Raw genomic sequence first — 12,246 nt, 5'->3', positions numbered from 1 at the left:
CTTTTATTGGTCCTTATGGTATATCAATATCCAATTTGTCTTTCACTCTATTGTTGCTGATTTCATTGCTCTTATCAGGGTGGTATAGTTATTGCTATTAATTGGCTTTTTCTGTATGCCAATATCTGGTTTGTCCTCATGTCATCAACAATACTATGGTCCATTCCTGAAAACTGGTTGCTGGGCCAATTGCACTGCACCCTCCCCTCCCAAATTAGCAAAAGTAGGTAGATATGGGCACAGAAGTAAAGGGCCTATAGTTAGCCATGTGTACAGTTCATCACTGAAAAGCAGACACTAACTAAAGAGATGTCCACATTAGCAACAAAGTCTTTCCATTATAATTGACCTGCAAAGCTCAACATGTGCACATGCACACACACACACACACACACACACACACACACACACATACACACAATACAAACATGAGAAGAAAAGGAAACAAAGTGCCTCCAAAAACTCCCATTCCCCTAAAGCTGATCCATGGAGCAATGATGGGGAAGAAATCAAAAGCCATACTGGGCCAGGGATTTAGTTCAGTGGCAGCATACCTGCCTCGCAAGGGCAAGGTCCTGAGTTTGATCCCCAGTACCGTTGAAGAAAAAAAGGTCATACTGCTGAATCATACAAAATGATAAAAGGAGATAAAAATTAATAAGGTCCTTGGTGAGCTCAAAGAAGATATAACTAAAGAGATAGTAGAGTCAATCAGTGAGTTTACAGAACACTAATAAAGAGCTGAAAGAAATGAAAGTATACCAAACATGAATAACCAGTTTAGCAAAAAATTAGAGTCAATGAAAAGGTACTAAACAGAAATCCAGGAGATTAAAACTTTTATTGAAAGTGGGCCAGGGATTTAGCTCAGTGGTTCCACCACCTGCCTCGCAAGTGCAAGGACCTGAGTTCCATCCCCAGTACCAAAAAAAAAAAAAAAAAATTATTGAAAGTATGGGTAACAGAAGTACCAATGGAAGGACAGAGTGTCAAAACTAGAAGAAAATGGGACTGATGGAAGTGACCATATATCAAAGATACCACTTTATGGTATAGCAGAGATACCATATAAACAAAACAACATGAAAAATTGATCCAACATTTGATAGACAATGCAAGAAGACTAATTTAAGATTCATTTGAATTAGTGAAAAATCAGAAGTCACCACAAAAAACTGTTTACAAGCCAAGAAGCTGAGGCAGGAAGTTTGAGGCCAGCCTGGGTGACACAGTGAGATCAAGATCAGCCTGAATTGTGGGGCAAGACCCTACCTCAAAAAACAAAAATCAAAACAAACAAACAAACCCTGCTTATAGAAATAATAACAGAAAATCTTCCAAGTATGGAGAAAGAATTTAACACAGAGATAAGTGAGACATACAGAACTCCAAAGAGCCACAACCAGAAGAGAAATTTCTCACAACACATCACAGTCAAAATCCCAGAAGTCCAATACAAGGACAGAATCTGAAAAGCTCTGAGAGAAAAGCAACAAATCACTTATAAAGGCAAACCCAGAGCACAGAGGAGGTGAGCCACTCCCAGCACATAGGAGGAGACTTCCGGGCCACTGTACCATCCCCACCAGCACAGAGGAGGTGAGCCGCGGGGTCGCCAGCAGTACCCCACCCCCACCCCATCTCCATCCCACCCTCCCTTGAAAGGAGAAGACACATAAACAAGTTTCAAAACCAGACTTCCAGATCACCTAAAACAACCTCAAAAGGAAATGAGATGGAACACTTCGATACTCAACCACCTGGACTCCATGAACTGGCAACGAAAGAGGATCTGGAAAAAATGAAATCAGAAATAATTTCTCAGATAACAGCAGAGATTGTGCCCATAGTGCAAGATATGATTAATAGATCTAGAGAGGACACAGATTAAAAAAAACAGAGGAGCTGAGGAATATGATGGAATCCCAACATAGGAAGCAAATGGAATCCATAAAACAGATACAAACAGATTTCCAGGATATTAAAAACTCCATTCAAAGTTTATGCAGCAGAATGAACCAATGTGAGGACAGAATTTCAGATATAGAAGATAGGATTGCAATTAGTGACCAGGAAAAGAAAAATTTCTTTAAAATTGTAAGAGACCACAAGAAATCAATCCAGCAGCTGCTACATGATGCAAAGAAGAATAACATAAGACTGATTGGAGTCAATGAAGAAAGAGGAGAGAGTGCAGATGACATAAAAAAAACTGTTCACAGAAGTGATGGCAGAAAACTTCCCAAGCAGGAGGAAAGAATCTGACATACAGATAAGTGAGGCATATAGGACTCCAAATAGCCTTGATCAAAAAAAATCTACACATAGACATATAGCCATCAGTATTATAAAGTATCCACCCTTATGTATTTTGTTTGTCTGTTTGGTACCGGGGATCGAATTCGTGTCCTTGCATTTGCGCAGCAGGTGGCAAAACCACTGAGCTAAATCCCTGGCCACACATAGACATATAATTGTTAAGATTCCAGAACCCACAGAAGAACAAAATTCTACAAGCAGTTAGAGAAAAGAAAAAAAATCACATACAAAGGAAAGCCCATCAGAATCTCAGCAGACTTCTCAATACAAACCATCAAGGCAAGAAGAGCTTGGAGTGACGTATTTCAAGCCCTAAAGGAAAACAGCCTCCAACCCAGACTGATGTACCCTGCAAAACTATCTTTCAAAATTGATGGAGAAATAAGATACTTTCATGACAAAGAGCACCTTAGGAACTTCATGAATATCAAACCAGCACTCCAAAAAATTTTAGACAATATCCTAGGAAAAGACAATGAGGATCACAACCCCAGGAAGCCCAGCAGAATGAATCTGTCAGGCGCAACAAGAAATTAAACACAAGGAGGGAGAATCCAACAAAAAGAAAAACTCATGACAATGATAAGTCAATATGTATCAGTTATAACCATCAATGTTAATGGTCTCAATTCACCAATCAAAAGAAATAGACTGGCAGAATGGGTAAAGAAGCAAGATCTAACAATATGCTGCATACAAGAAACACATTTAATTCAAAAAGAAACTCATAGACTGAAAGTGAAAGGGTGGAAAACAATACTCCATGCGACAGGAACCCCCCAAAAAGCAGGAGCAGCTATCCTCTTTGCAGATCAAGTGAATTTCAAACAAAAATCTGAAACACTCTGGTCCCAAGAATTTCTGATAAGGGACAGTCAACTTGTATATACAAATCTATTGTGAACATGTGTTTTCATTCCTCTTAGGTAAAAACTTAAGAACAGAACTGTTGGTTCTTAACAGTAATACAAGACAGAAAAGTTCTATATTGCTTTCCAAAATGGTTATATCATTTTAGATTCACAGTAGCAGTATTAGAAAGTTCTAACTGGTTCACACCTAAGCTGACATTTGTTCTTTTAAAACTTTTAACTTCGGGCCGGGGATTTAGCTCAGTGGTTTCACCGCCTGCTGCACAAGTGCAAGGACCTGAGTTTGATCCAGGGTACCAAAAAAAACCCCAAAACTTTTAACTTCATCTCCCTAATGAGTGTATAATTTAATCTTGCTATTGTACTGATTATTTTTCTGATTCTAGTGTTGCACACCTTTCCTTGTGCTATACGGGCTATTTATCATATTCTTGTATCTACTTTTTAATTGGGTTGTCTATTAATGAGCTGTAAGAGTTCTTTATATATTCTGGTCTTAGGTTATATGAATTATAAATATGGTCTGTTTAAGGACTACTTTTCATTTTCTTAACCATGTCATTTAAAGTTCTAAATTTTGATGGAATCTCATTTATCAGTTTTTTTCTATACATCATGTTTTTTATGCCCTAGGAAATTCTTGCCTACCCTAAATTCATAAACATTGTCCCTTATAATTTCTTCTTAAAGTTTTATAGTTTTAGTCTTTCATATTTAGGTTCATAGATCCTTTCAAGTTAGTTCTATGTTTGGAAATAAAGGGTTGAGGTTAATTTTTTACATACAGATACCAGGTATTCTAGTGCCATTTGCTGAAAACACTATCTTTTCCTCTGCTCTTGAATTGGGTTTATGTTCTATAAAATGTTAATGTTAAATAATCTTTCAAAACTCAGTGGACCATATATGTATGGTTCTATTTCTAGATTCTGTTTTGGGGTTTTTTTGGGTACCAGGGATCAAACTTGGGTCCTTGTGCTTGCCAGGCAGGCAGCGGAACCACTGAGCTAAATCGCTGGTCCTAGATTCTCTGTTTTATTCCAATGATCTATATTTCTTTTCTTATGCCAACATTGCCTTGATTACTGTAGCTTTAGAGGAAGTCCTAAAATTAGGTACTAAATGTCTCCCAACACTGTTTTCCTTTTCTTTTTACTTTTCTAGGTCCTTTGTACTCCAACATAATTCTTAAATTTCAATATCCAATTCTTCATTTATAGCACGTATACATAGACCTGAATTTTTATATATACCTTTTGTTTTCTAATCCATCTAAATTCAAATACAAGTTCTAGGGGCTCCTAGACATTTTTTAGTATTTTCTCTGTAGATGATCATTTCATCTACATATAAAAATTTTACTTCTACCTTGCCAATCCTATCCTAATTGTGTCATTTTATTGCCAGACTATTTTGGTTTGGGCCTATGTTTCTAAGTTTAATGGACAGATGAAGAGTAGGCATATCTGTCCTTGTTCCCCACCTTAGGGAGAAAGCATTGTATCTTCTCCATTCATATAAGGCATTTTTGCTGGAAGTATGGAGTACATGGCTTATCTGTTGAGAAGGTTCTGTTCTACTTCTAGTCTCCTGATAGCTTTTACCATGAACAGCTGTAGAATTTAGACCAATACTTTTTCTCCAACTACTGACAGGATCATATGGATTTTTCCTTTCCTCTGTTAAAATGATGACTTTTGGGGGTGGACCTTCCAATGCTGAACCAACACTGACATCCCTACAATAAAACCACTTTCTAAATACTGCCAGATCTGACTTCTAACAGTTTGTTTTGTTAAACAAATTTCTATCTATGTTCATACTTTTTTTCTTCTATTACCTTTATCCAGTTTTAGTATTAGCACAATGTTGATTTTCTAAAATGAGGGGAAAAAGTGTTCCTTTTTTCTGCTTTAAATGTTTGATATAATTTATCAGTTAAAATGTATATGAGCCTGTTGTTGTCATATAAGTAGGTTTTCAAACTAGGAATATACTTTCTTTAATAGGTGCTATTCAAATTTTATATTTCTTCCAGAGTCAGTTTCATTAATTTGTCTTCCAAGGTACTTCTTAGAAGTTGTCAAATTTATTTCAAAAAAGATTTTTGTAATTTCTATATCCTTTTAAATTCTGTAAAATCTGTGGTAATGTCTTCTAGATCTTGATATTGTAATTTTAAAAATGTATAATTGATATTGTATAATTGGAAGAAAAGATCTAAAGGAGCAGAGGAAGTGGGAGGGGTGGGGAAGAGAAAAGAAAAAATATGAGAAAAGGAAAAAAATGGAAACAAAGTCTTTGCAAATAGGGAAGGGTGGAGGGGGTGAAGGGAGGGCAGGGGAAGGGAAAAAAATAAGAACTAAGATACTCATGTAATGGTACAAGATCCCAATGATGAATGTAACTGTATTTTATACCTAAAATGTACCAATAAACTTAATGGGAAAAAAAAAAAGGCAAACCCATTAGAATTGCAGTAGACTTCTCAACATAAACCTTAAAAGGCCAGGAGAGCTGGGAGTGAAACGTTTCAATCCCTAGAAGAAAACTTCCAACCCAGACTGATATATTCTGCAAAATTACCTTTCAAAATTGATGGACAAATAAGGTCTTTCCATGACAAAGAACACCTAAAGAAATTCATGACCATCTAAACAGCACTCCAAAAAAAAATTCTTAAGGATATCCTAGAAAGAGATAATGAAACTAACAATGGCAAAAGGGCCAGTAGAATGAATACACCAAGCAGGGTGAGCAGTTGAGCAGGAGGAAAAAGGGGACTGGAAACAGAAAAATTACCCAATGACAGGAATAAGTAAATATCTTTCAGTGATAAGTCTCAATGCAAATTGCCTCAATTCCCCAATCAAAAGATACAGATTGACAGAATGGATCAAGAAACAAATCCAAGAGTATTCTATATACAAGAAACACATTAACCCAAAAAGAAATTCATAGATTAAAAAATCAAAGGATGGAGGGCCAGGGGTTTGGCTCAATGACGCCCGCACCTGCCTTGCAAGCACAAGGTCCTGAGTTTGATGCCCAGTACAAAAAAAAAAATCAAAGGGTGGAAAACAATATTCCATGCAAAGAGAACCCAAAAACAAGCAGAACTAGCTATCCTATTTTCAAACAAAGTGAACTTCAACCTGAAACTGATCAGAAAAGGCAAAGAAGTCACTACATATTGGTTAAGGAAACAATTCAACACGAAAAGATAACAATTATAAATATATATGCACCAAACATGGGCACACCCAACTTCATAAAACAAACACAACTAGAAACAAAAGATCAGATAAACATTAACACAATTATAGTGGGAGACCTCAATACCCCCCACTGTCAGAAATAGATCAACTAGACAAAAAGTCAATAAAGAAATGTCAGAGTGGAACCACACCTTTGAACAAATGAACTTAATAGATATCTACAGTGTTCCACCCAGCAACAAGAGAATACACATTCTCAGTAGCACATGGAACTTTCTCCACATATTAGCCCATAAAGTATGCATAAGTATAAAAGAAGTGAAATTATTCCATGTGTATTATCAGATCATAATGTAATGAAACTAGAAATCAATGGCAAAAGAATCCACAGAAGTTATATGAACATATGGAAATTAAATAATACACTTTCGAATAATCAGTGGGTCACAGAAAAATTAAACAGCTCAAACAATAATGCCTGTATAACATACCCGACCTAAAACACAATGAAAGCAGTCCTAAAAGGGAAGTTTATAGCTGTGAATGCCCACATCAGAAAAAGAGTGACCCTAAGTAAATAACCTAATGATATGCTCAAGATTCTAGAAAAACAAGAATTATCAAAATGCAAAGCTAGTACAAGAAAGGAAATCACACACACACACACACACACACACACACACACACACATTTTTTAAAATTTCTATTTGAGGATTTTTTAATTAAGTAAGTTCACTGACATATTTTAGATATTCATAATGAGCTGGGTGTCGTAGTACATCACTGTAATCCCAGCACTTGAGAGGCAGAGGCAGGAGGATCACTGCAAGTTCAAGGCCAGCCTGGGCTACACAGTAAGTTCAAGCCCAGCCTGAACTACACAGCGAGACCCTATCTTAAAAAAACAAAAAAGATATACATAATGATCACATTCATCATAGGGAATTTGTACCCTGTACATGATATATCTTGATTCTTCTTTTTCCCATTCCCCTCCCCTCTGTTCAGCCCTTCTCCCCCTCCTTATTTAAAAAAGCTTTGTTTCTATTTTTTCCTTGTCCCTTCCTTCTTTTCCTCCTCCCCCTCCCTAATTTCCCTTCCCATTTGAACACTGTCTTCCTATTTCATAATATCTATTATACATTTTGGTCCTTATTTACACTTTCAGTTTCTCACACCAGAGAAATAATGTGATACTTACACATGTGTCCAATTTATTTCACTTAAGAGTATGGTCTCAAGGTACATCCATTTACCTAGAAATGTCTCAAGTTTATCCTTCTTTATGGCTGAGTAGTACTCCATTGTATAAAAAAACCCACATCTTTATCCATTCATTAGTTGACAAGCATTTGGGCTGTTTCCAAAATTTAGCTATTACAAACTGTGCCTCTATAAACATGGTTGTGCACACATCACTGTGCTACGATGCTTTTAATTCTTTTGGGAAGATACCAAGAAGGAGAATAGCTGGGTCAAATGGAACCTCTAGTTTTAGTCTTTTGAGAAATCTCCACACTGTCTCAAAATAAAAAAGGGGGTAGGGTTGAAGATATAGCTTAGCATGAAGGCCTCAGTTTCATTGCCCAGTACAGAGAGAGAGACAGACAGACAGAGACAGAGATTCTGATATGCACTCATTCGCAGATTTTTTAAAATCCTGTTTCCCAATCATCATTCCTCCCCCTGTTGTTCCCTCACAACCTAACAGTCCTAAACCCTTAACCTAAGTTGATGTTCAATAAATGTTGAACAGGGCCGGGGATTTAGCTCAATGGTTTCGCTGCCTGCTGCGCAGATGCAAGGATCTGAGTTTGATCCCCGGTACCAAAAACTAAAAATAAAATAAAATAAATAAATAAATGTTGAACAAACGGTTTAGGATCCATTTTCGGGAGAGTGAAATGGATACTTTGGGGGGATAGAAATATGGATTACTTTGGTTTTCTTCCTTCTACAGTGGTACCTTGACACTTGTTCATTAATTTCAGGAGGTACAATGCGTACCAAAGCAATTACTTTGGAGGCAAAGGGTAGCAAGTCACAAGGGAATGGACTCCGACAAGTCCTGCTTGCATGTTCAGTACAAACAAACCATGAATACTGGGACAAAATTTTCGAGTCAATATGCATCATGTACCAAATTCAACAAGTTTCAAAGCAGTTGAGTACCGAGATATGACTATAGTTTTGCTTGTTTTTGCCATACTAGGGACTGCACTCAGTGCCTTTGCCATGAGCTATATCCCTAGCCCTTTTTAAATTTTTTTATTATGACTCAGGACCTCTTTAAATCACTAAACTGCCCAGGATGGGCTAGAACTGTTGATCCTCCTGCCTCAACCTCTCTGCGCTGGGATTACAGACATGTGTCACTGTGCCCAGCTCCTTCTTGTCTCTATTTATTAAATTTCAAACAAAGTAAACACCAATCCAGAATTTCCTCTACTAAGTGGGCATCATTTTTCTTATGATCCCCTCCCCTTTCAGAGTTCCCATGGCAGGAAATGTTTAATGAATGTCCTTTCTCTTCCCTTTCTCTGGTGCTCAAAAGCATCCACAAAGGGGAAGAAATGCTAATTATGAAGGTAGTCAGGTCCTCTCTTCTAGAAAACAAAGATGACAGTCCAGGAAGAAAAAAAATCTCTGCAGGCCCCCTGTCCCTCTCCTCCTAGCTCAGTTCCCGCAGCCACAGGGAAAACAGAAAACCCATCCTAGCAACACAAAATGCCTGTCCTTCTGAATATGTGCTTCCACCCAATCCCAGGAAGACTCAAAGGTACACAGGTCCAAGAAGCCCCACTTGGCCTGAACTAAGGTTCTGTGAATACACAAGCAAAGGACTTCGAGGGAACCTGCCCCTTTTCTCCCCCTGGTGAAGAACAATGGGACCTGGGAAGAAGTTCTGGGGTATAGGGGAATCCAGATCATTGAGAAGGGCAGAGCTGGAGAGGTGCTTTGATATCCTTTGGGGCCTGGGGTCATTTTGCAGCACCTCCCTTCTTTCCCAAGGCTTCTGTTCCAGTTCAGAGCAAGGAAAAGGGGAGGGCATCAACCTTAAGCTCTTAACATATGCCAGGCCCTTTATACATATTATCTTATTTATTTTCCCAACAGCTCCATTGTTAAAATCATTGGACAGAGAAGGAAACTGAGGCACAAAGAAGATGATTTACCCAGTGTAGCACAGATAATAAGTGAGAAAGCTGGAGCCCTGGCCTCTGTGTTCCAAAGGTTCTGCTTACAGCCAAGTCTGCAGGGGATAGAGCCCTGGACTTGGAAAAAAGAGCTGCTTCATTCTAGCTGAGAAGGCTCTGCAAGAATCAGGAGCAGTTTTTGTGGTCATTTGTAAAGAAGCTTTAATGGGTTGTAGAGGAGACACTGTAGCTCATCAGCTATAGGGTCACTCTAACATTACAGTTTGTTGCCATGAGAACTTTTCTGACCAGTTTCTGTCTGGAGTATCAAACAAAAACTCAGCTATGGCCTAGAAGCTATAGGAGCTCAGGGCAAGACTTTTACAGGTATCTGAAAACATATTCCTCCTCCAGGGATTAAAGGGCAATGAGGAGGATCAAGATGAGGAAAGAACTTCTGTTCAGGTGGAAATCCTCATTAGTGAGGCTATCTGGGACTCTACAGATTAATGTCAGTGCCTACAACTGTGCAATTGTTTAAGGATGAGAGAAGCAGTTTCTACAAATCACATCTGGTGACCAGACCTTTAGATGAGATGTCCTATCTACATTATGCCAGTCTTCCCTTGTCTTTCATAAGAGATCAGAGCACACAGGAGTGTGTAAAATAAATGCATATAATAAGATTGAGACTGATGGCCTTTGCCCTGGAGAGGTGAACACTAAGCCATCCTTAACAGTAGCCAGACAGATGTCGAGAGAGACTGTGATCCGAATTAGCTTAGGTAGGACACTTAAAATCTTGAGTATAGATTCTACTGGCACAGGAAGCAGGACCCCAGTGACAGGGAGGGTTCCAAAGACCCTGTGTGAAGGAATAAGTTGGTGTAAGCAGAGGTGGTCATTTGCCCAGTGTGGTGAATCGTCGGAGATAAGTAGAAACTATTTGTAGCATACCTGATACAAAATGGCATCAGGTAGCTGCTGACACTGAATCTTTAAAATAATGAAGGAAAAAAAGTATCAAGATCCTCAAATGTATTCCAAGACACAAAAATCTCAGTTCACAGAACAAAAAGTCTACATGAATCACCAAAGGAAAGAAGCCTCCAAAGAAAGAAATGAAGAAAAGCAAACTAAATTTCCAAGGAAACCAAGGATGAAACTGTAGAAATGCCAAAACTTCGTGAGCTAGAAAACAGGCAGATTGTTTTGGTGACTTCTCATGATTCAAAAGGAAACTCACAAAATAGAACCTCTCATTTCACAGGGAAAATACAGACAGACCAGAAAGTAGAGGCTGCTCATGACATACCCAAGAGGACCTAATATGAGAAGGCAACATGGTTTCTAGAAGGAAAGGGGCTAACTGATGTCCTGGAGGAGTGAGACGGAGTCTGGGCTTTAGTCAGGTTGACAAGGACTAGAATCCTAACTTTGCCATGTAAGAACTGTATACATTTGGGCAACTCTTTAATCTTATCTCAAACCCCAGTCTTCCCATCTGAGAAATGGAAACAGAAGACTTACCTTAGAGGATTAAGGACTGAATGAAATTTGGACACAATGTTACCACATATGCATGAATAGATACTTCTCTGAATAAAATCTAAACAAAGATCATCCACATTATTAAAGGCTAGAGAAATGGATTTTTTAAAAAAGGATTGTATGGGGCCAGGGATTTAGCTCAGTGGTTTCACCGCCTGCTGCACAAGCGCAAGGACCTGAGTTCAATCCCCGGTACCAAAAGAAAAAAAAAACAAATAAAAAAGGATTGTAATACATATTTGCATAAGGCAGAGACTTTAAGGAAGAAGAATCCAACTGTATTTTAAGCTAGCAAGCTATCTTTCCTGCCCTGACTCCTACAGCACTCTTCACTACTACACCACTCTGACCCACAGAGAACTTTGTATTCTATCATTTTCTTGCTCAGTTAGCCAGATTATAAACTGCTCAAGTAAACACTCCTGCCAACTACCTATTACAGTCCACATCTTAGCTCCTGGTCAACAGATCCCCGAAGGCCTGGCAGTCAAAGGTGTCAAAATAAAGGTAGCCAGCATCTGGATGCAGAAAGCAACCACAAACTTAATCCTACCCTTGCACAGAGCCCTGGCTTGGCTACAGTTGAAATACCTCTGGTTTGGCTGCTTGTACATCAAGACTGATCTCAGAAGCTGTAGAGAAGCAGCTCAAATCTCCCAGTGAGTTTGAAGTGTTTTCCTGAGAACAAAATAAAAACACAGGGATTCCTGAGTTAAGCAAGCCGAGGGCAAACCTTTACCTGCATTGCCATGAGTTTACTGCTCCACATGGGTGAAAGCAGGCAGCATTGTTCTTGAAAACAGTTCTTAAGACAAATGAAATACCATTTGGAATGCTAAAAACACCCTGCCAGAGGGCAGGTAATAAGACCAGAATAAAAATAACCCAGGTAAATGCAATGCACCTTAACAGAATGATCACTTCCCCAGGGAAACCGGGGCTATTTGGGAGACCTTCACACAAGTTAAAGACGATTTAGTGAAACTCCAGCCCTCTGGATCCCCCAAATCCTTCCCCATCTATTAACAATACCCAGCTGGAGACTGACAGGCTGGCAGCACCTCTGCCTTCCCTTGCATCCCTCCCTTTTTGTCAGCAACACTGACAATGGTGTGAATCAGAGGAGATGGAAACACTTGAGTAAGCAAA

Source organism: Heterocephalus glaber, unplaced genomic scaffold (genome assembly GCF_053883595.1).
Source record: "Heterocephalus glaber isolate CG9 unplaced genomic scaffold, H.glaber_assembly_v1.0 deba00001564, whole genome shotgun sequence".
Taxonomy (NCBI): Eukaryota; Metazoa; Chordata; class Mammalia; order Rodentia; family Bathyergidae; genus Heterocephalus; species Heterocephalus glaber.
Note: the sequence above shows the minus strand (reverse complement) of the source record.